Source organism: the organism of the source record quoted next, unplaced genomic scaffold (assembly GCF_019419815.1).
Source record: "Pyrus x bretschneideri cultivar Hongxiangsu unplaced genomic scaffold, Pyrus_bretschneideri_v1 Contig14, whole genome shotgun sequence".
Lineage (NCBI taxonomy): Eukaryota > Viridiplantae > Streptophyta > Magnoliopsida > Rosales > Rosaceae > Pyrus > Pyrus x bretschneideri.
Genome location: NW_025999435.1, coordinates 2836259 through 2859622, shown reverse-complemented (window position 1 = coordinate 2859622; position 23364 = coordinate 2836259). Strand labels below are relative to the sequence as shown.

The window sequence follows — 23364 nt, the reverse complement described above, 5'->3', positions numbered from 1 at the left end:
CATGCTTGCACTATCCAATCTTGGCCCAAAAATGCTCTAGAATGCTCCAAATTGCTTCTTTTTGCATACTTTGACACTAAAACCTGAATTTGCACGAAAATAACTTTAAACACTATAATTAACATAGTTTAGCTAATTAAATGCAAGAAAACAAGCTAACTAAGTCGTATAAATATGCTCCTATCATCGATGCGGTTTCTCTTAAATTTATTGCGAAAACTGTGCAATTCAATTTACATTGGTTTCGGTTCGGTTCATTGCAGTTTACGATTCCGAATACTAAATTTTGAATACCAAATCAAAATGGTATTTAAAGTCTACTTTTTTTGTTTTTCCTTGTTTTTTGCATGCATGCATTCAAATTATATTATATTATATATATACTAAATGCCTAACTTTCCTGTTAATTTCCTCTGTGTCCTTTTTACTGTTCTTTCGCCAGTGTTATTCTTTTTTACCCTTCAGTTGTTCTGTAAGTTTAGCTTTTTGTGCATGTTATACAGTAAAATACCGTTTTTGTCCCTGCTGTGCGATAGAAATCTCTCGATTTCTTCGTGTTGTGTGCTTCCAGCATCTTCCACTTTTCACTTTCCTCTTTTGTCCTTCTCTTTTCGTTTCTCTCATCCTAGAACGGAAGAACGATGGAAAATCAGGGTTCTTCCATTTGCTTCCACATATTTCTCGATCTCTCTCGAGCTTCGGATCCCTAGCCTCCGTATGAAGGTTCGTTTCTCTCTCTCTCTCACTTTTTTTTTTTTTTCAATTCGTGATCGAATTTTCTTTCCAAGAATGTTACATCTGTTGCCTTCAGGAAGAAAGTTTAAACCTAAAAAAGCTTGGTTTTCAGGAAATCGTGAATCCTGCAGAATCCTTGGGTTTCCTGGTGAGTTCTCTGGCATATTTGTTTTGGGTTTGGTTTTTGAATTCTCTTTTCTTTGTTCAAATTTTTGTGATTTTAAAACCTCTCGGTGGCTACAGATTTCATCGGCTATTTCATCAGTTTTTGGATTCGATCAGGATCGGTTTTTTACCCACGAAATCTAGAGTCTTCTGGTAAGTTTCGTGACTTTCTCCGTGTTGCTGTTTCAAATTTTGTTTTTGTGGTTTTCGATGTTCACATGGATTTTTTGTTTGAATTTTGTATTTGTGATTTTGCGGGTTGTTTTGAATTTACAGATGGCTTTTTCTAGGTTCGGTGAATTTACAGGGGAGAGGGAGAGAGAGGCCTGTTGATTTAAACTCTTTTGCTAAAAGCTTCTAATTCATGCTTTATTTCTTTTTTCATTTTGGCAAAATTTTTGATGGATTTATGTATTTTTTTTTCCGTTGAATTCGAACTCCAATCTGAATTATGGATTCAGAAAAAACAAATTGATGAATTTTTTATTTGCGTGCATATCGGTCCTGTAACCGCATGATTTGATAATCCGACCGCAAAGCTAATCGTTTCTGTATGTTTTTGGGTTGCAGACCTGGACTGTCGAATGGAGAGGATGAAAAGCAACTGCAGGAAAGCGGCAATGGAGACCCGGCATCAGCATTTTCAAGTCGATCTGGGTAATCTCATGGCCTTCGACCCTCATCACAGATTCCCCTCCATCCCCTTCTCTAAGTTATTTTTCTTTACTTATTCAATATCTCTATTTTTTGGTAATATTTTGTATACTTCTGGGCTTTTTGAAATTATTGCTTTTGAGAAATTAATTGAAAATTTACTTTTGGAAATTGGGATTTTATTGGGATTAATCCCATCAGTAAAGTGGCAGTCATAAGTGAAATAATGAATTTATCACACTATGCTGATGGGTTTTTGTTCAATGGGTGAAATTCTGATTTGTTTTTTTCATGGTATTTAGGGAGGAATTAGTGAAGGAATGTATAAAGAGAGGGACCGAGTTGGTTTAAGCTATTGCGAATAGTCTTTTCAACTCACATTCAACTGAAGGCATAGACGGTCCCATTGTGCACATGTTCGCTTCCTGAAACTAAGCTGCCAAGATAGAAAGCATGTGAGTCATTCATCTTATGATTCTCCAACGATTTTATTTTATTTTTTATTATTATTATTATTATTATTATTATTTTTTTTTTTTTTTATGTTTAATTTTATTTTTTAGGTTTCATCATGTATATGAGCATTTGGTAGTGAAACATGTATAGTGCTTCACAATTGAAAAGAAGTGGAATGGTAGTTTCAAGTAACTGTCGAGATTTTTGTTGATCCTCTTTTGTTGTGCTGCCAATTTACGGTTCCTATCATGTAAATTGGTTGACTAAAATGTTAGCGTATGCAAAAAGCCTTTTGCCAAAACAAAGGGTAAATCATTACTGACACTGTAGGAATTTTGAAACGTGTAGGTGGACCGTATTTGATTGAGAATAAGATACCGTGCAATATCGATTTTGGCATGAATGTTGGGGATGAGGTATATATCTTAAACCAGATTACTTGATTATAGTTAAATTAACTTTTTTTTTCTTTTTCTGTTATGTAGCTGAAGCAGCTAAAGTTGAGTGTTTTAATCGGTTGTATATATCACCCAGTTTACCTGTTCCTACTGCTGCTCAACAGGGACGAGTTTCACAGCAGGTGAGTGAAAATTCTGGGTTCTTAATTTTCTATTTTCTGATTGAAATTGGATGGTATATCTGATTCAATTGGAAGACTAAGCTAAAAGTACAAGTGGTATTTTTTGGTTAATTTGTTGGTTTTTTGGATGGCTCTTCTGGGTTGTTGTTAATTGTATGTTTTCTGATTGAATTTGTCATCAATTTATCCAATGGATTAATGAGCTAAAACTACAAGTGGGGTTGTTTTGATTTTTGGGTTGTTTAATTTTCTGTTATTTTATTATGGGAAAATAAGGATTTGAACATGTTAATTAGCTAAGAATTAGTTTACATTGGACAATATATATGATTTTGGATTCGTGTTGGTGTAGCTAGGGACAATTATATCTGTGGATAGATGTTGGGTTGGAAGGTCTACTCATAAAGAAGAACAAATCTAAGAGTAGAGTGAAACTGAAAAGCAGCCAAACTTAAATTGTAATTTGCCAAAGAGCATGATTGACCCTTTGTTTTATGAAAATCTCATTCTTATGTACCCTTATGTATCGGTAACATGTATTCAACTTTAAAACTTTATCCGAAACCATTTGGTGGGTGTTTGGAATTTTGGAATTAGATTTTCAATTTGGTTTGTGAATTCCTAACTTTTAATCTCATTTGGGTCTAAGCCTTTAGCTGTTTTTGTTATGAAATAGGTCGTTGATTGCATATTGTTAATTTGATACATTCTGTTTGTGTTAGCTCCAATTTCTTTCTTTAAGAAAACCACTTGGTTGGTTTTAAGTTTTTTGTACTTTTCGTTGTTCTGTTTGCATAAAAACATGTTTTACAAGCTTGGAGACTGATCTGAAATCATTTTTTGGAGACCGATCTGAAATCATTTGGTGGATGTTTTTAATCCCAATTGGAGAAGACTCTTTTTGCTCTAAAGTTTGTTATTTGACAGAGATTGCAAGTATAACATGGTGTTGTGTTGGATTAAGGATAACCTGAATACAGGACAACTATATAATATGGTTCAAAATAATGAAATGTCGCACTCAACTGCCACCGCATAAATTCAAATCTAAACTTCTGTTGTAAAATAAAAGGCTAATGTAAATAGACAGAGACAGAGGAAACCTATAATGTAGAATTGGCTCTTCTTCTTCTCTGAAATGTATATTGTTTGAGAACTATTATCAATTAACTTATTTTTGTAATTCAACCTATCTATAAACATCTTTGCGTTTCTGTAATTGTATTTATGAAATTAATCTTTGGTTTAAATTTGTATAAATGATCTGTGTTGGCAGTTTAGTTCAGTCTTTTGTTATTTTTAATTGTATTATAAAGTTGAAATATGTGCTGGTTATAGATTTTGTGTTCTGCTATATAGACGATTTTTTTAACTTTTGGTCTCTGACATGGTTTCAATTATAGACGATTTTTTTTTCACAACATAATATTACACTTGCTGCTGCTTTAGAAGAGTTAATTTCTGGTAGACAGATGATTATAGTGTTGTTCCTGTTATGCATAAGGTCGTGGTTATAATATTGTGAGATTTTGTGTCTGCATAAATCCAGTAGTGGTTTTGATAATCAAAAAGTAATCTCTCAACTTATCATCAGGTGCTTAAAGATTTGAGTTTTTAAAGTGGTTCCACAAAACCTGTAAAGTGGTTCCACAAAACCTGCAAAGTGGTTCCACAAAAATCTGCAAAGTGGACGTTATGTTGCTTGCAGCAGTAGATTGTTCTTTTCTATTTAAGTTGTAAGCTTTGCTTTCTATTGCAGCAGTAGGTTGTTTCAAACTATGTATTACATGTGTATTAACATTTTCTTTCATTTTTAGCTTTTTTTTTTTTTTTTCCTAATGATCAAAACTATTTTTTCTGCAGTGACTGCATCAACCAAAAAACTTTTGCTCATGTGTTAAAGGATGTTGGCATCTGTTATCCAAAACAAACAAGTATGGGATCACAATTTTTTGTGTGTAAATAGTTGATCCAAACATGAATTATCAAGGTGGAATACTAGGTTAATCATTTTTGTATACTAATAAGGCATTTGATAATGTCTTTTCTGTAAGTTAAATAAATTTTGACAGCTTTGTAAATATATTTATTCCATTTTCTGTTTAGTATTTATAACACTTTGCATATTTACATGTTAAAACATACTCTCATAGTTATACCTGCAACAACGTGCGGGTAAAATTTGCTAGTATGTTACAGACAAACATATCATACAAATACTAAATCAAAATGCAAATGTCCTTGACACCAAGCAAACATAAAAAAAAGAAGAAAAAAAAAAAGAAATACAATTCAAATGTACATATACATTCATAATAGTACATCCATTATGCAGTAAGAATGTTAGCACGAATACAATAATTCAAGCCTAAAAGGAACTCATCAAGAGATTAAAAAAAAGCCAAAGGAAAAGGGTAAGAGAAAAAGGATGTAACTGAAGACTTTAAGATCATTCTATCTAAGGAAAATATGAAATTGAAACTTGAATTTCAAATTTGGAGATCTAAATGACATTTTTTTTTTCTTCCAAGTATGTGTTTTATCTCAAGAGGTGAACCATGCAAGTGAAAGACTTAAATGCTCCCATGCAGTTTCACTAGGTGAAACCAGTTTGGTTTTCACTACTCATTTAAGCCTCGATTGGCCGCTCGAATTGTACTGACTATTTCAGTTGGATATGATAATTTGTCGTTGGACTGTACTGACTAAATTTTTCGAACATTTAATGCAGTATCATACTAATAACTGTATTATTTATAATGTGTTTGGTACCGTACCAGATAAGATCTCGGATTATATTATTTTTACGAAAAAAATTTGATGACTAATGAAAGAAAGGGATTCTTTTTTGACAAAAATTCACAACAACCGAATGCATCAAATTAAAAAAATAAAATAAAAATAATCTTGTTTGTCATTTTGAACTTTGATATTGCATTTTCTATTTGTCCTTTATTTAAACCAAATTATTAAAAAAAATCCTTTCTTCCCAGAGCTTCTCCATGTTAATATAGACAGGGGAAGATCGTAGAAGGAAATCAGAATCAAGAACTAGAGAGAGAAAGAGAGAAAGAGAGAAGGTTTTAGAGAGAAGTTGTAAGCTATTGTATTAATCTTTTTTCTTAATCTCCAAGCTATTACAATGATGTATTTATACACAAGACTAAATCTCTAACTGACTATCTAACTAAGAGTTATAATCTTTTGACAACTGTCATGATCCTATCCACTGTCTATATCCTTACATGCCCCCTCAAAGTCATGAGGAGATGATCCGAGCATGAGGTTGAAACAATGAGACTTAAAAAGAGGAGCACTAAGGCCCTTAGTTAAAATATCTGCAAATTGTTCTCGAGAGGAGACAAACTGAACACAAAGTTGCTTCTTAGCAACCCGTTCACGCACAAAGTGTACATCGATCTCAATATGCTTCGTGCGTTGGTGTTGAACCGGATTTAAGGACAAAGCTATGGCAGACAGATTGTCACAGAAGAGAACAGGAGGAACAACAGGCTTGACATGCATAAATGCCAGGAGTTGTTGAATCCAATCAAGTTCAGCGGATGTAGTAGACATAACTCTGTATTCGGCTTCCGTCGAGGAACGAGAAACAGTGGGTTGTTTCTTGGAGGACCAAGAAATAGGGTTATTGCCGAAGAAGACAACCAAACCAGTGGTAGAACGCCTATCATTGGGATCACCAGCCCAATCGGCATCACTAAATGCCTTCAGTAGTAAATCTCCTCGAGTATAAGAGATGCCAGCAGACAGTGTCCCCTTTAGATACCTCAAAATCCTCTTGACAGCAGTAAAATGCGACACCATTGGAGATTGCATAAACTGGCAGACTTGATGAACTGAGAATGCAATGTCCGGTCGAGTGAAGGTGAGATATTGTAAGGCTCCAACTATACTTCGATATGCTGTTGGATTATTGTAGGGAGTGCCATCATCTTTAACCAACCGATTGTAAGGCAAACAAGGGGTATCACATGGCTTACAATCAACCATCTCAACTCTCTGCAACAAGTCCAGTATATATTTGGACTGAGACAAAAATAATCCCGTAGCAGTTTTGAGAACTTGAATGCCCACAAAATAATGAAGATCCCCCAAGTCCTTGATGTCAAACTCAGAAGTTAAAGAGGTAATCACTTGTTGAATAGCTGACTGAGAACTGTCAGTAAGAATAATATCATCGACATAGAGGAGAAGTACCACAATGTCACTGCCAGCAAGCTTAACAAATAAAGAAGAATCAGCATATGTGGATTGAAAGCCAAGAGAGGGATGAAAGCTGGCAAACCTGTCATTCTAGGCTCTAGACGCCTGTTTTAATCCATATAGAGACTTGTGCAATTTACAAACCAAATCAGGATGTGCAGGATCGCCAAAACCAGGAGGTTGAGCCATGTACACTTCTTCATTTAACAAACCATGCAAAAACGCATTCTTGACATCCAACTGGCTAAGAGTCCAATTGAAGTGAGTTGCCAAGGCTAGAACTAACCTCACAGTGGTTGGTTTAACCACGGGACTAAAGGTTTCACCATAGTCCAAACCAGGCTCTTGACTGAACCCTTTAGCAACAAGGCGAGCTTTATGCTGAGCCACTATCCCATCGGAGTGCTTTTTGAGTTTGAAAACCCACTTACAGCCAACAAGGTTCTTGTGAGGAGGCAACTGTACAAGACTCCAAGTGTGTTGGTTATGCAATGCATCAACCTCTTCCTGCATTGCTTTGGACCACACAGGTATCTTCATTGCAGATTTATATGTTGCAGGTTCCACCAAAGATAAATCAACATCAGAAGATGCAGCCACTTGACTGAGAAAGGCCTTCTTCTTAATGATTCCATTCTTACTTCTAGTTTGCATAGGATGCATATTAAGTGGAGCAATTGGTAACACCACTTGAAGTAAGTTCGGACTAAATTCAGAGTCCACAGGGAGTTGAGAAATAGAACTTGCAGGAACAGTAATGGACTGAGAAGAGATACTGGGTGGAGGAGGGGATTGCTCAGTAGGTAGAGAGGATGATAAGATAGGTGAGGAAGAGGAGGACATAGGGGAAATTGAGGAGGAAGTACTAGGTGGGGGTGTGGGTGAATGAACTAGGACATTGTCCATATTAGGAACTGGAAATGGTGAGTATGGCCGAGAGGTAGGTGATGTCACAGGTGTGGACTTTGGTAATGCAGACAGGTGACAGTAGGGAAATTTAGACTCATCAAACATTACATGTCTAGAAATGTAGAACCTACCTTGTAACACATCAAAACAAATGAACCCCTTATACTTTGAGGCATACCCAAGAAATACACACTCTTTGGTCTTAGCTTGTAATTTGTTCTGAATATAAGGTCTTAATAGAGGAAAGCAAGAACACCCAAACACCTTAAGATGAGTCAAAATAGAAGGAGTACCAAAAAGTTTTTCAAATGGTGAACAATTATTCAAAACTGGTGTAGGCATGCGATTGATCAGATAGACAGCAGTTTGGCAAGCAGAGGTCCAGAAGGAGGAGGGTAATTTGGCAGATTGTAACAAAGTGACAGTGATCTCAACAATGTGTCTATGTTTTCTTTCGGCCAAGCCATTTTGTTCCAGAGTATAGGGACATGATCTATGGTGAATAATACCTTTATTGGTAAGAAACATTTGAAGTTTATGGCTACAATATTCACCACCACCATCAGTTTGCAAAGTTTTAATACAAGCAGAAAATTGAGTTTGCACAAAGGAATAGAAACCAACAAAGATGTCAAAGAAATCTGATTTATTAACAAGAGGAAACAACCAACAATATCTAGTGCACTCATCAATGAGAGTTACATAATACTTGTAACCATCAATGGAATTACATGGAGATGGACCCCAAAGGTCACTGTGTACAGTTTCGAAATGAATTACATATTTGTGTGCACTAGACTGAAAAGGCAGTTTAGTAAACTTGCCCTCTAGACAACTATGACAGAGCATAGGAACAATATCCTTTGTACAAGAAATATGAGACTTACTAAGCATGATAGAGGCAGTGGTATTTGAAGGATGCCCTAACCTACTATGCCAAAGATTAGAGCTAACAAGCTGTCCAAGCAATGCAGAAGCTTTAAAATGCCCTTGAGAATGACCTGGAGAAAGAAATGATGGATTGGAAAGAGATGGAATGGGGTATAGTCCATTACTGCATTGGCCTTTGTACAAGACCCTCCCTGTGGCTTTGTCCTGGATCCAGAAACAGTAAGCATCAAACACTAACCAACAGTTGTTATCAAGGCAAATGCGATGAACAGATAACAAATTTTGAGACAACCGAGGCACATAAAGAATGGAATTCAATTTGAGTGGTTTCACAGGTGTTTGAATGATAGAGCTACCAATGTGTGAAATTTTCAAACCTTCACCATTAGCAGTTTGCACAGTCTCAGTAACGGGATAAGGAGATGCCAAGGACAAATTGCTGAAATCGGCAGTCATATGGTTGGTAGCGCCCGAGTCAGTAAGCCAAATCTGTGATGGAGGAGCTGAAGATGACTGAGAAGAGACTGTGTGCAGAGGCTGGATATTGGATTGAGTAGGTGCGGAAGAAGCATACTGATGGCGAGACATCTGAGAGTAGTGTGGACCACCAAAGTTGGGACCTTTGTCATTGAAAAAACAATACCAGGTGGTATGATTTGCCTTGCCACAAATTTGACATCCTTGTCTTTCCAACTGTTTGGAGTTACAAAACGGAGCAGTGTGGCCAAACTGATTACAGAGTTGACAAGACACTTGCTGCATAGCTGAGTGTCCAATAGACTGTGAAGGTGAGGGTCCTAGCACTCCAGAGAAAACAGGTGCTGATGGTGAACCGTGATTAGGAAACTGTTGTCTAGGACTCGGATTAGAATACCGATAGCCCTGATTAGATTTACTTTTACCCTTCTTGTTGAAACTAAAGGATCGAAATCCACCAGAGGAAACATGCTGAGGACCTGAAAAACCCGAATGAGCACCACCAGATGGATGGGATTTAGGAGCAGAGTTACTAGCCACCATGGCAGACAAAAAATGAGAATTTTCAGTACTGTCCACAATCAGTTCTTCAGCAAGAAGCGGCACCCTAAATTCTTGGAGAGAAATAACATTCTCACAACCCCGTATAACACTACGAAATGTATTATACTCAGAAGGTAATCCATTGAGGGCTAGAATAACAATATCCTCATCTGCAAAAGGAACACCAGCCGCGGACAAGTAATCTCGAGCTTCCTTAATTCGCTGCAAATATTGAGACACAGAATCAGTCCCTTTCTTGATGGTTTGAAGATTCGACTTGAGTTGAAAAACACTAGTCCAAGATACAACAAAAATTGTTCATGTAACCGGGTCCAAAGATCACAAGCACTTGTGCTTCCAATGGCACAGGAAAGCGCAACCGGAGACAAAGTTGCAGTAATCAACTGCATAAGTGCCCGATCATGCATCTTCCAAACAACATAATCTTCATTCTCAGATTGAGTTGACGAATTCGAACCATCAACAGTAGAAGAGTTAGAAAGAACATATCGAGATGGACAAGGAGTGGAGCCATCAACAAATCTCATGATCCCGTGCCCCTCAAGTAGCAATTGCATTTGGAAATGCCAATTCAAGTAATTAGAATCATTAAGCTTCACATTCACAGAGGTAGAAATGGTAGAGATAAGACTAGTAATAGGCGATTGGAGAATTCGTAATTGAGATGCCGTAACCATATTTGCAGAATTGAGACAGAAATTGAAGAGAAGAAATATCACAAACACCTGGTGTGCACAAATCGATAGTCGCAGAAAGAGAGAGAACGGGCAATGCAGAAACCCTAGAAATCACAGAGAGAGAAGATACCAAAGAATCAACCAAGAACACGGTAATAGTCGATCGGCAACACCAAATCACAGAGCAAGAAGATGAGCGGAAGCAGCTGAAGGATCGAAGAACACAGCGGAAGCAACAATGGCGAGTGATACCATGTTAATATAGACAGGGGAAGATCGTAGAAGGAAATCAGAATCAAGAACTAGAGAGAGAAAGAGAGAAAGAGAGAAGGTTTTAGAGAGAAGTTGTAAGCTGTTGTATTAATCTTTTTTCTTAATTTTCAAGCTATTACAATGATGTATTTATACACAAGACTAACTCTCTAACTGACTATCTAACTAAGAGTTATAATCTTTTGACAACTGTCATGATCCTATCCACTGTCTATATCCTTACACTCCACCGCACCGCCCCCAGACACCTTCACTCCCTTCTCCTTACCAGTTCAAGCAAATCTTCCCCCTCTATACATCTGAAACAAATCCCAAATTACCCAGAAATAAGGAAACTTAATTACTATAAGAAAACAAAAAAGGCGGAAAGGGGTCGTAAAATTCGTACTGGGCTCTGCTGAAACTATTTGCTTCTTGGTTGACAAAAATGAACCGTCCGCAAACTGGGTTCTGTCAAATTGAAAATCCCTGTCGAGAACTGTTGCTCGAACTTAGGGTCTAGTGCGTTAAAACTATTTGCAGGACGGGGAACTTCATGGATGCTGCAAATCGAAGAGAGCTCCGAAGTGAACCGAGAGAAACCAACGTCAACCCACCACCATCAGATTGGGGCCGGTTATCTGCCAAGGTCCATGACCTTGATCCGGAGGGTCTGGCTCAGGCACCTTTGAGTCTTCGACACAACCGAAGAGGAAGAGGGTGCGGGTAAAGGGAGGGAGGGAGTCGGACTAATAATACGCTCCTTTTGGTTTGTATAATTAACCAGGCGTAAAGCGTACTAAATTGGTGGAGCCGGATAATTACTTCGTACTATTTAATACATCAAGGCATCAAACACCTGCTTTCGTATTAATAGTCCTATCTGGTGTTATATACGGTATACTAAACGAGGCATTAGTGACACATATATATATATAACTAATTAATTATTTATATTCACGGTTCAGTTCGGTTCCATCAACATGAAAACTAGAATCGAGCCGGTATGAATAGTTTATTTTCGTTCTTAAACCTACGTTGACTTTTTTGGTCAACCTGATTTTTCACGGTTTATTTTGTCGCGGCTCGATTTGGTTTCGCAATTCTACAGTTTTTATGCTCACCTGTACTAGTTAATTGTGAGACTTAGCTCACTTCCTCATCCCCTTAGTGTATAAAATATGTTCCTTCAAGATAATCATGATACACTCCATCTGTTTGTGTTTCTCTCAAGGAAACTAACAAGAGACTTGTAAATTGTGAGTGAAAAAGAAGGCAAAGAAGCGAGAGCTTGATAATATATCAAAAAAAATAATCAAAGAGAGGGGAAATAAAAAAAAAAAAAAAAAAAACCAACTCAAGCACAACCTTCCGCGATCAAAAATTCAAGGCGTTCAAAGACATGAAGAAAGGAACATCATCATTTCATACCTTTTATTAAAATTAGCTGACTGCTCACAAGTCACAGTGCATGGTAGTGGCAAACACACAGTAAGCCAATTGGCCAGAGGCCATGATAAAACTAATCCAAAGCATTTTCATTTTTAAACCAACGAGCGAAACATTAAAATGAAATTCACTTTCAACTTCAGAGGCCGTGACAACGGGAGACCGAATCATCTTTTCAAAACTTTTAAAAGCTAAATTATATAGCATCTTCAAAGGCCAATAGGCCCCCAATGTAATCTGATCTAACCAAGGACTACTGTAGCATTTGGGTGACGTACTTGCTGGTGCGTTATTAGTCCATGATGCCACGATGGATTGATGAAACATTGATGGACATCATATTATTCAATTTGTATTGATAAATAATATAGCAACTTCGTGCTCCAACTTGCAACAAACAATCACCAACACCAATGACAAGGTGCCATGATGCAACAATCAATCACCAAAACTTGCAACAAACCACAAAATTATTCTCGATATATCATACACACAACCTTTTTTTTTCTCAGAAGTGATACATACGGCTTTAGTATCTCTACAAATTCAATAATCACCAAAATGGGCCAGTAGCCAGCAACAGATTTCGTAGCTCATGTGGATTTTTTTAGAGACAATTTACAGAGAGTGATTTACAATATATATATTATTTTGATAATGAGTACCGAATTTTGTGTATTGTTCACACAGTGTTTGAAGAAGGGTGTTTGCTTTCTATCTATGCATCTCATGTTTGAATACCCCTAGCTAAAATTATTGTGGAGTGAAGCAATGTAAATTATTGGGTTTTTTAATACAAATGCGCTATAGTGAGGAAATTTGAGCGACTTGCTCAATTAATTGGCTACAATAAGTTAGTATCGAACTCACTATCCATGAAAGTTGGCCATAAAATTACGCATTAATCACCTACATATAAAATAATTGTTAAGGTCAAACAACATTTTGACAAATTAATTGATGTGGACTAAGCAAAGCACAATTAATCAATCTGGACTTGGTTAAGATCTACACATTCTCTCTCTCTCTCTCTCTCTCTCTCTCTGTTTCTCTCTCTAGAAACCCATATCCAAAGCCTCTTTTCCGACTTCAACTTTCAGCCGCCGCCCCCCTTACTCATGCTCGGGGTTGGCGGCAACCCGTTACTTCCTCCTCTTTCCAATCTCCTTCTTCCCTCATCCTTCCTTCATTCCCTTCTTCCCTGCTTTGTCTTTTTCTTCTTTTTCCTCCCCTCTCACTTCCTCTGATCCATCCCCCTCCCTGCATCCATCTCTTCATCTCCTCTCTCCTGTCTCCTTTTTTCATTTTATTCCTGGTTCTCTCAGAGTTTATCTTAGTTTTCCCTGAGCTAAGTCCCAACTATCCCCTGAACTTGTCTCAGATTTGGGCTTCATGCCCCCTATCCAAGATCTTTTGCCTACTTTTACTGCTTTCTGTCTTTTAACTTTCTGTCCACCTTCCCTCTTAGCTGTAATACTCCATCCTCATCCCACCATGTACTCGGATAGGCAGGCTCCAATCAGGAATAGGATTCCAAATCTACTACCCTCCTTCACTTCCCCTCCCCTAACTGGCATGCCTATGCTGCAACTCCATCAAGGCCAATTGTTGGGTATTTTACATACCCTATTAGCCTCACTCTCTACCCATATGATACTTTGTTTGTATATATTTGCAGGGGTTTGTGAATGGGACTTGGATGTGGTGTCTACTTTCTTGGTTCGGAGTTTGGCTTCCTCCGAGGATGTGACGGCGATGATGTGGTCTTTGCTGCTGGAGGTTGAGGTTTTTTATTGTTTGTTTTTTGCTGCCTTTGAGCCTAAGCTTGTGTGGGTCTCTCGTTGTATCTTGGCTTGTTGCTCTCATTTTGCTTAGGCCTTTTACTTTCCCTGTAATTGTTTGCCCGGTCCTTTTTGGGCGTTGTACTAGTTTTATCATAATGAAAGTTGATTTTGTGATTAAAAAAAAAAAATTTGATGTGGACTAAGCACTAAAGAGTATATAATAATATAAATCATGTCTTTCATGACAAAATATAGTATCCAATTATTATTGATGTAAAAGTAATTTAATGGAGACTAAATTCGTAAACAAAATTTTATAAACTAAATAACATGAAAGTTGATAATTGAATTATTATTTAAGCATGATAAATGAGCTAATTTTTTTTTATTAATGACACATCATTTAGTTTGTAAATTTTATCTACAATTTTTGTAACATCCCACATCGACCAACGGAAAGGGGGTGATATGCCTTATATGTACATGCCCACCTCCATATAGTACAAGACTTTTTGGGAACTCATTGGCTTCGGGTTCCATCGAAACTCCGAAGTTAAGCGAGTTTGGGTGAGGTCAATTCCATGATGGGTGACCCACTGGGAAGTTGCTTGTGAGTTCACAGAAACAAAATCGTGAGCGTGTGGCCCAAAGCGAACAATATTGTGCTACAACGAAGCCGGTTTGGGATGTGACATAATGGTATCAAAGCCACTCTATTGTGTGGTGCGAGTGTGCCGACGAGGACGTCGGGCCCCTAAAGGGGGTGGATTGTAATATTCCACATCAACCAACAGAGAGGGGGTGATGTGCCTTATATGTACATGCCCACCTCCATAGTACGAGGCCTTTTGGGAACTCATTGACTTCAGGTTCCATCGGAACTTCAAAGTTAAGCGAGTTTAGGCGAGAGCAATCCCATGATGGGTGACCCACTGAGAAGTTGCTCGTGAGTTTCTAAAAACAAAACCGTGAGGCTGTGGCCCAAAGCGGACAATATCATGCTACGACGAAATCGGTCTGAGATGTGACAATATTAGTCTGCCTAGCGTTACTCTTTATGTAATCATGAATTTATATTTTAGGTAACTTGTGGGGCCCTCTGTCTATAAACTAGATGACCACTACAGGCAAAGGCTACTTTTGACCCAGAAAATGCAGTGGAGTAGGTCAGTGGGGCATAAAGTAAAAAGAATGAGGAGAAAAGAAAGGACACATAGCCTATTCTCCTTATGGGTTGGAGTTGGATGTTTGAGTTGCAATTCCAAAAACACAACACTAGGCTTGACTCACAACATTCCACATTGCAAATGCACTCATGGAATCAAATAGAAAGAATACACAATAGCCAACAAATCAAAATGTTACACATAGATGCACTCATGAAACACATAAGACACGAAGTAGGATTCCAGACTCTAGACGAACTCAATGGAATTGAACAGAATCTAGGGATCTAGACGTCTTCAATGTACTTTAACAGAATGTGGGGATCCAAACGCATTTAATTACATCCATGCATAGAGTATTAGTAGGATTCCATACACGCTCTTGGAAACAGAAAGAAACGTAATATACTAGGATTTATATCCATGTATGAAATCAGGACCCAAGTGTGTTGCGGCTTTTATCAAAGCGGCGGTGTTTAGATGCCCCTTTAGCACAGTCATGTCTAGCTTTTTCCAATGGGTTGGATTGCAGCAAGCTGCATTCCATGAGCTACAAACTCGAGAAACAGATATCAAATCCAAAAAATTTAAAGTGATGAATATTCGTACTAGGATAGCGTAGTCCATATTCGCACAGTTTCGAACTTTGCATCTCTGCCATTTTATAAGAGTTGTCCGAAATCAACCGACCGGGGACAAAAGCACTCTGCTGTGGCGAGATAATGGATGACAAGATACCTTTGAGATGATTAGCTAACACCTTAGCCCTAATTTTGTAAATGACATTACATAAGCTAATGGGGTGTGTCATGTCCTGAGGCTCATTTACTTTTGGGACCAAAACAACATGAGTAAAACAAGCTTCTCGTAACAATCTACCAGTACTTAGAAAGGACCCAACAGCCTCAACCACATATGGGCCCACGATGTGCCAAAATTGTTGATAAAAGAGTAGAGACATGCCATACCGTCCTGGAGCCTTGGATGGATGCATTTGCAATAATGCCGCCCTAATCTCCTCTTCTGTTTATGGTTTCAATATATCAGCGTTCATCTCCGGCGAAACCTTGGGTGAAATTGCATCAGTCACCTCCTGCAAGGCATTATTCAAAGTGCCTTGAGACCGAAAAATCTGTCTAAAATACTCCATTATCGCTTGCTCAATACCTGTTGGAGACTCCTACCAAACACCATCCTTATTTCACAGGCCCCTGATAGTATTTTTCCGTCTCCGATTTGAAGCTCGTTGATGGAAGAACTTTGTATTAAGATCACTTTCCTTCAACCATTGTGTCCGCGACATTTGCCTCCAAAATATCTCCTCTCTACTCAGCAACGAGTCCAACTAACCCATCAAATATTCTTGACACGCCTGAAGTTCAACTGAAGGTGGGTGATCGAATAAAAATCTCAATTTATCCCTTACTTTCGCAATTTCAAGTTTCGTCGAACCAAAAGTCGACCTATGCCAATCCAATAATGCGACTCATGTGGCATGAATCTCCTCAAAAACTTGAAACAACGGGACACCTAATTAAACTCGAAGAAGCCCATGCATGCCGGATTACATTTTCACACCCTTCCCTCTGTAACCACATTTTCTCAAATTTTATTCTCCTCCCCCTACGAGGGCTCCCGGAATTAAAGTTTCGAATCTCCAAAACCAATGGCAAATGATCAGACTTGGAAGAGTAAGTGGCACACTCTGGACATCGAAAACAGTCGTAACCAAGAGTTAGTAGAGAAGGCACGGTCCAAACGACACCGCACCTCCTTCTCTCGATTATCAGTCCAAGTAAAATCATTACCGACATTTCCCATGTCCACCAATTGGAAACTCTGAATAGCATTACGAGACCCATCCATCTGGCTTTCCCGCCTTACATTACCCCTAAGCTGCTCCTGTACACTGAGAATTTCATTAAAATCACCTAAGCATAACCAAGGTAATGCCTCCTGCTGCCCCAGCTAGTTAGTAGCGACCATGATAAGTGTCAGTTCGCCGTCGCTAGGTGCCCATAAAATTTAGCAAGTCTCCACCACTACTCAGTACCTACTTCTTTACACAGCGAATTAACGTGATTCATGGAAGACGACTTCACGTCCAACTCCAAGTCATCAGCCCAAAGTAAACACCACCCATCAGAGCGCCCATTACTCGAAACAATAAAACTCTGATTAAACTCCAAATTCCTTATCTTGGACATGGCTTTTACACTACCTTTGGTTTCGCGGAGGAAAACCAATCGGGGACGCTGACGTTGGATGATTTCCAACAGGGCTTGAATTGCACGAGAGTCCCCAAAACCTCGGCAGTTCCAACTTAAAGCATTCATTGTGAATGGGGGGTATGCGCGCCGGCAAACCCTACCGATGTACTAGAGCATGTTTTCTTGAAAACAGGGGGACCCTCATCTCTAGCTTGAAGTTCATCTGTCCGTAGTCTCTTATCACCTACTTTCCCGCCAGCACTTAACTCCAAGCAGGTAAATAGACATAGGTTAGGGGAAGCGAGTTTGGAGCTAGCAGATCCCACAACTAAATTCTTCTGGGAACTCCGTTTGAGCTGCCGCTTCCTAGCACTCCTACGGAGACTTTCCTCCGCCTAGATTCGTTTTTGAGGACACCCTCTGCGAGGGCACAGAAACCGACCCATAATAAAAGGATTTAGACCAAAAGAATCGAACCCCAACGTAGTCATGGGCCCAATTTCAAGTGAAGGCTCGTCAGGAATAGGGAAAAGATTGGGCCATTGCCAGGGCCCGCTCACCCTTATTTTTTTTTTGTCCCTCCAGATTCTAGTAGCAGAGTTTTCACACCGACGAGGGTTATTAGCAAATCTTAGTGTAGACGATTACCATCGATGGTATAATTCTCACCCTATCTTACTGTAATGTACTTATGTTTTGTCATCATGTGTGAAATGAGTTTATTCCCGCCCACCGCACACTCTTGTATTTAGGCACTTTTAGGTTTAAATTTATTCACATTTTCCACATCACTACACTTTATGGCTTCGTCACCTTTCAGGTGTCAGCCAACACAGCTCGATTCGGAGTCCTAGTGGACATCCCAGGGCGGGGTGTGTCAAGTTCGATAGACGTCTGTCTCTCAAGATTCAACAATCTATAATCCGAAGTCGAAGCACTTCAGTCTTTTGACTCTGGCGAACTTTATAAATTTCGTACTCTCAAGACAAGACTCGAAATTTGACAAATGAAGAGTGAGAGAAACAAAGTGGGGAAACCCTATTTCTCAAGAGTAAATATTAACTCTAATTTTCTATCATATAATACCAATGGTTTCATGAGTTTATATAGAAACCCAATTACTACTTATTAAAGAGATGTAACTTTTCATCTATAAGTATATACATTGTTATTTAGTAAGGGAATACACCTAAACAACATAACCTTTTTAAAAAATACGGTTAATACTATTTTTCATTCAATTATTAAAATTATATATTACAATATTTCATAGTGTAATATAAAATTTCCAAGATACCTGAGGGAGGAATGAGTTATCAGTTGTTCATATCATTGAATCAATCCACGGCTAATCTCATCAAAGTTTCTAATTACATCATCAACCATTTTGGCTCTAAGAATCTCAAGATTTTCGAAACTGATAGTCTGTATTCAACTTGCAAACTCGTCCAACCCAAACCGAAACTAGTTAGGTTGGGTGAGTCGGGGTACAGTTTCGTCGAATCATGGCCCAACCATGATGGGTTGGCTTACAGGTTAAGTATTGATCCGACCCATCTTGACCTACGAAATTGTATGAAAGTTAAGGGGAACTGTTATTTGCACTCCAACTAATTCATTATACACTCCGCACAAGTGTATTTTTCTTTCTAATTATAGAAAGTTTGGAGCGTCAAATGAGATTTTTGGAGTGCTAATAACAATTCCCGAAATAAATTACCAATTTCAACCCTCCCAAAATGATAGGTTTAGAAAGAAAAACTTTTCTTTATTTCTGATCCTATTCTCGTCTCCTAAACAAAATATTATCTCCTACCCTTAATATATGTACCTCGAATTTAGAGGGTTATGTAGACTTTGACGCCACTTTATATGCTTGGTTAATAAGATTTCATTGCTTAATCGGTAATCCTTGCAAACGAGAGAAAATGGCGCCATGAAACATGTAATTACCCGCTCAATATATAAATAGGGACAAATGACCAAACATTTTTTCACTTCCTACACACTTCTATTTAATTTGTTAATTTTTTGTTAGCATGATTCATTCAATCCAATGACAAAAAATAAACAAAGCTGTGTAGAAGGATAAAGATGTTGTGTGATCAATGACCAGATTTGAATTTAATATTTGGAAACAATACATTTATACCAGCTAGAATGCTTCTCAAGAATGAATTTTTGTAACTTTCATTGTTCGAGGTTATCATGTTTTTATCTACCAAATTATTATTGAAAGGATCTTTAAGGTTTTAACAAGAATGATAAACCAGTTGGCAACGCACTATGAAGAACAGTCGCATAAGCTCTATCGCCACTACCTGCGAGCATTACTTAGTCCAGCGCATTTTTTGTCTCTACTAATCACAATTATCAAATATATAAATACGTACTTAAATGGTAGACTAACACCTCCAAGTTCTTTTAACCAAACTAAAAGATGGAGAACAAGAAAGGTGCAGCAATGCATGTCATATATCTTCTTGGTTTTACTCTGATCATGTTTTACTTATCAAAGGCAGTTGCACAAGAGGAGCAAAATACCCTCCAAACTTACATTGTTTTTCTCGAAAAGCCGGCCTCCTCAAAATTTTCTGAAGAATCAGATTTAGACAGTTGGTACCAGTCATTTTTGCCTGATACTACAGCGAACTTAAACCAGCAAAGGATCGTTCATGCATACCGCAGTGCCATCACTGGATTTGCAGCTAAACTAACACCAGAGGAAGTGAAAGCAATGGAAAACAAAGAAGGGTTTTTGTCGGCTCATCTTGAGAAAACGGTTCCTTTGCTAACTACTCATAGTCCTGACTTCTTGGGGTTACACCAAGGATACGGACTATGGAAACAAGCAAATTACTGGTGATGGTGTAATAATAGGACTCTTGGATACAGGCATTGGACCTGATCATCCTTCATTCAGTGACGAAGGAGTATCCCCTCCTCCAGCTAAATGGAAGGGCAAGTGCGACTTCAATGGAACAGTGTGCAACAACAAGCTCATTGGTGCACAAAATTTCGTAGGTGCAGAAGAAGGGAATATTACAGGAAGTCCATTTGATCTCGTTGGCCATGGCACCCACACTTCTAGCACCGCTGCTGGAAATTTTGTGGAAGGTGCCAGCGTGTTTGGAGAGGCCAATGGTACGGCTGTTGGCATGGCACCTTATGCTCACTTGGCAATGTACAAAGTCTGTTATGATGATGGTTGTAGCGAAGGCGATATCTTAGCTGGTCTTGATGTCGCTGTTGAAGATGGCTTGGACGTGCTTTCCCTTTCACTTGGAGGCCCCTCACTTCCTTTCTACGATGATGTGATTGCAATCGGTGCATTTGCAGCAATTAAAAAAGGAATATTTTTCAGCTGTGCGGCTGGAAATTCCGGAGCAGGAAATCGCCATAAATCTTTATCAAATGAGGCCCCATGGATTCTCACAGTTGGAGCAAGTACCACTGACAGAATACTTAAATCGGAAAATGAGAAGCTCAACACCTATGGCAGTATAATCGGAGATGCACTTGCTCCCAAGGTCGCTCACTTTTCTTCACGAGGACCAAGTAGATCAAGCCCTGGAATTTTGAAACCTGACATCATTGGACCTGGTGTTGACATCCTAGCAGCATGGCCTGAATCAGTGGACAATGCCACACTTCCAAATCCTAAGGCAACATTTAACATAATTTCAGGCACCTCAATGGCAACTCCTCACCTAAGCGGCATTGCGGCTTTAATCAAGAAATCACACCCTGACTGGTCTCCAGCTGCTATTAAATCTGCCATCATGACGACCGCTGATGTACTAAACCTCGCAGGCAAGCCCATCATTGACGAAGGGCTTTTCCCCGTGGACGTCTTTGCAATTGGTGCTGGCCATGTCAACCCTGCAAAGGCAAATGACCCAGGGCTCATCTTCGACATAAAACCAGAGGATTACTTTCCTTACTTGTGCGGTTTGAATTACAATGAAACAGCGATTACGATCATCACCCAACAAACTGTTAAATGCTCGGAAGTTGGAGTAATACCAGAAGCACAGCTCAATTACCCTTCATTTTCTATTAAAGCAGGTCCCAATCAGACTCAGTCCCAGTACTATACACGGACTGTGAAGAACGTCGGCCCAGCTACTTCAACTTACAACTTGGATCTTTTCGTACCACACCAAATGGGGATGAGTGTGAATCCGCAGGTTCTTACATTCACAAAGGTTAACCAGGAGATTACATACCGTGTCGATTTTATTGCACAAGACGGTGCTGGGAAAGATGGTGTACCATATGGTCAGGGATACTTGAGATGGTTTTCTGATAAGCATAATGTTACTACCCCTATAGCTGTCATCTTTGACACTCCGAAAGATTAAAATTTGGTCTTGTAGAAGCCCATATGTTAAGGCTCACTTTTTCATTCAGGCTATGACCTATGTCGTAGACTCGTAGGTAATGCACCTATGATTTTCTACAAAGAATAATGATGCATGATATGAACATGTAACGCAAATAACTTTCTTCTGCAATTTATCTAGGTCCAACTTGATCACCAGAATCCTTCAATTCTTTGCATTGCAACTTGAAACTACATTGATCCCCATCTGACGTATAGAAACTCACAGAAGCATTTAGAAACCCACTCTTAATTTATATAAACAAGCCATGATTCATCCAAGTTTTAGTTTTGACCAAATTAAAAGACGGAGAAGAAAAAAGGCGCATTGCATGTCATTATCTATTCTAAAGTTGAGGAGTGAATTGACTGTAGCTTAGCTACAGACAATTGTTTGCCACTTGATTTTACTTTATTTACGCCACTGCCATCAAACTGGGTCTGGGTGGGTTAGTATGGTTACTTTGTTTTGGGGCGCCCATCATGTGTTTGATGACCTTTCTTACGTTCTTAATAAGCCCGGCCCTTGGGGTGTTAAAATGACAGAAATATCTATCTCGGGTTAGGATCACGCAGTTGAGATTGAAGGGCAGCATGGCACTTTTGTCATCTTAATTTTGGGACGGATTGGGATTGATCGTTAGGGGATTCTAGATCAGACGGAGAGGGACAAACCTGTTGCTTGCCGCAGAGAGAGTGAGAGAGAGATTTCGTGCGGATCTTCGATTCGGGAGTGGAAGTGGGCGTGGGAGTGATGAAATTACCATTTTCCCTTCTTAGTTCCGCATCCAACGGCCACGAGTTGTGAGCATTTATGTAATCACGCTTAGGAGGGGGTTGTTCCGTTGGTCTCAATCATAGTAGGTTGAGGGCAATTAGCAGAGTGACAGAGGGTGGGTATATAGGGTTGGAGCCTGACCTTCCATTTCTATACTTTCTTTTTGCATTTTTGTTTGTATAGTCACAGTTAAGTCACGTCAATATTTTATATTTTTATTAGTTTTTGTTTTATTATTTTTATAAAAAATTAATATAAAATGTTAACATGACTTAACCGTAATTATACATAGAGGGCATCAGAAGAGTAAGGAAATAGGAACACAGACAATCCATCTCCTATATAAGGTACAGAGGTCCTATATAGGTACAGAGGGTGGGTCTAAACCGAAATGGTGAGGGGGGGGGGGGTAGGGGAGAGGATTTTCGTTGATTTTTGTCTGGGAATGGGACGGGTTTAGGGAGAAAGAGTAAAGGAGAAGTATGCAAGTAGGCTGATTTCCAGGGATTTCTTTTCACCCCTTCCACACCCCAAAACCAAAATGTCTTTAAATCCTTCAATTTTTTTTTTTTTTTTTATTTTTAACTTTGTGTGGTCAATATTTATCTAAAAAATAATGGGTTTTATTCAGTTCATTCGTAACATGATAAAAATCTGATCTTTTAGTCGTTTTCCTAGTTATATGTGGTTATTAGTTATGTTTATGTGAAATTTGAGAACAGCGATGAGATCTGTGCTATCTATGGAATTCTTCTTCACAAATCAATCGAAATCCACTTATATGTGGTCATTTTTCGACTCAGCTCCTCCTTTGAAGAACAGCGATGATATCAGTGGATTGAGGGATTTGTGAAGAATAATTCGACACCTTCCAGTATGTCTACCTTTTGATTTGCCACATTTATATTTGTCATATTTTTTTCTGGGTGATAGAGTAAGATTAAGTGGATTTTCATTGATTTGCACCATGTTTATTAGTCTGTGTGTTGGTTGCTTATTGCCCTTTGCT

At 38.6% G+C, this 23364-nt stretch overlaps 2 long non-coding RNA genes and 1 pseudogene across 5 annotated transcripts; all 3 read left to right on the top strand.

The window, feature by feature from the left end:
* Nucleotides 1-572: 572 nt before the first annotated feature.
* LOC125475214 lies at nt 573-2637 on the top strand. 4 transcript variants are annotated; one of them, XR_007256635.1, is made up of 8 exons: nt 573-723; nt 848-883; nt 979-1053; nt 1471-1557; nt 1857-2009; nt 2118-2198; nt 2359-2426; nt 2496-2613. It is a non-coding gene; the product is annotated as an uncharacterized LOC125475214 (long non-coding RNA). The 4 variants fall into 4 exon arrangements; XR_007256634.1 differs by lacking the exon at nt 2118-2198 and having other exon boundaries at nt 575-723; nt 2496-2612; XR_007256632.1 differs by lacking the exons at nt 2118-2198; nt 2359-2426 and having other exon boundaries at nt 577-723; nt 2496-2637.
* Nucleotides 2638-3986: 1349 nt separating this feature from the next.
* LOC125475215 lies at nt 3987-4714 on the top strand. The gene is made up of 2 exons (XR_007256636.1): nt 3987-4326; nt 4454-4714. It is a non-coding gene; the product is annotated as an uncharacterized LOC125475215 (long non-coding RNA).
* Nucleotides 4715-19633: 14919 nt separating this feature from the next.
* On the top strand, nt 19634-21557 carry LOC103929957 (annotated as a pseudogene).
* The last annotated feature ends 1807 nt before the right edge of the window (nt 21558-23364 follow it).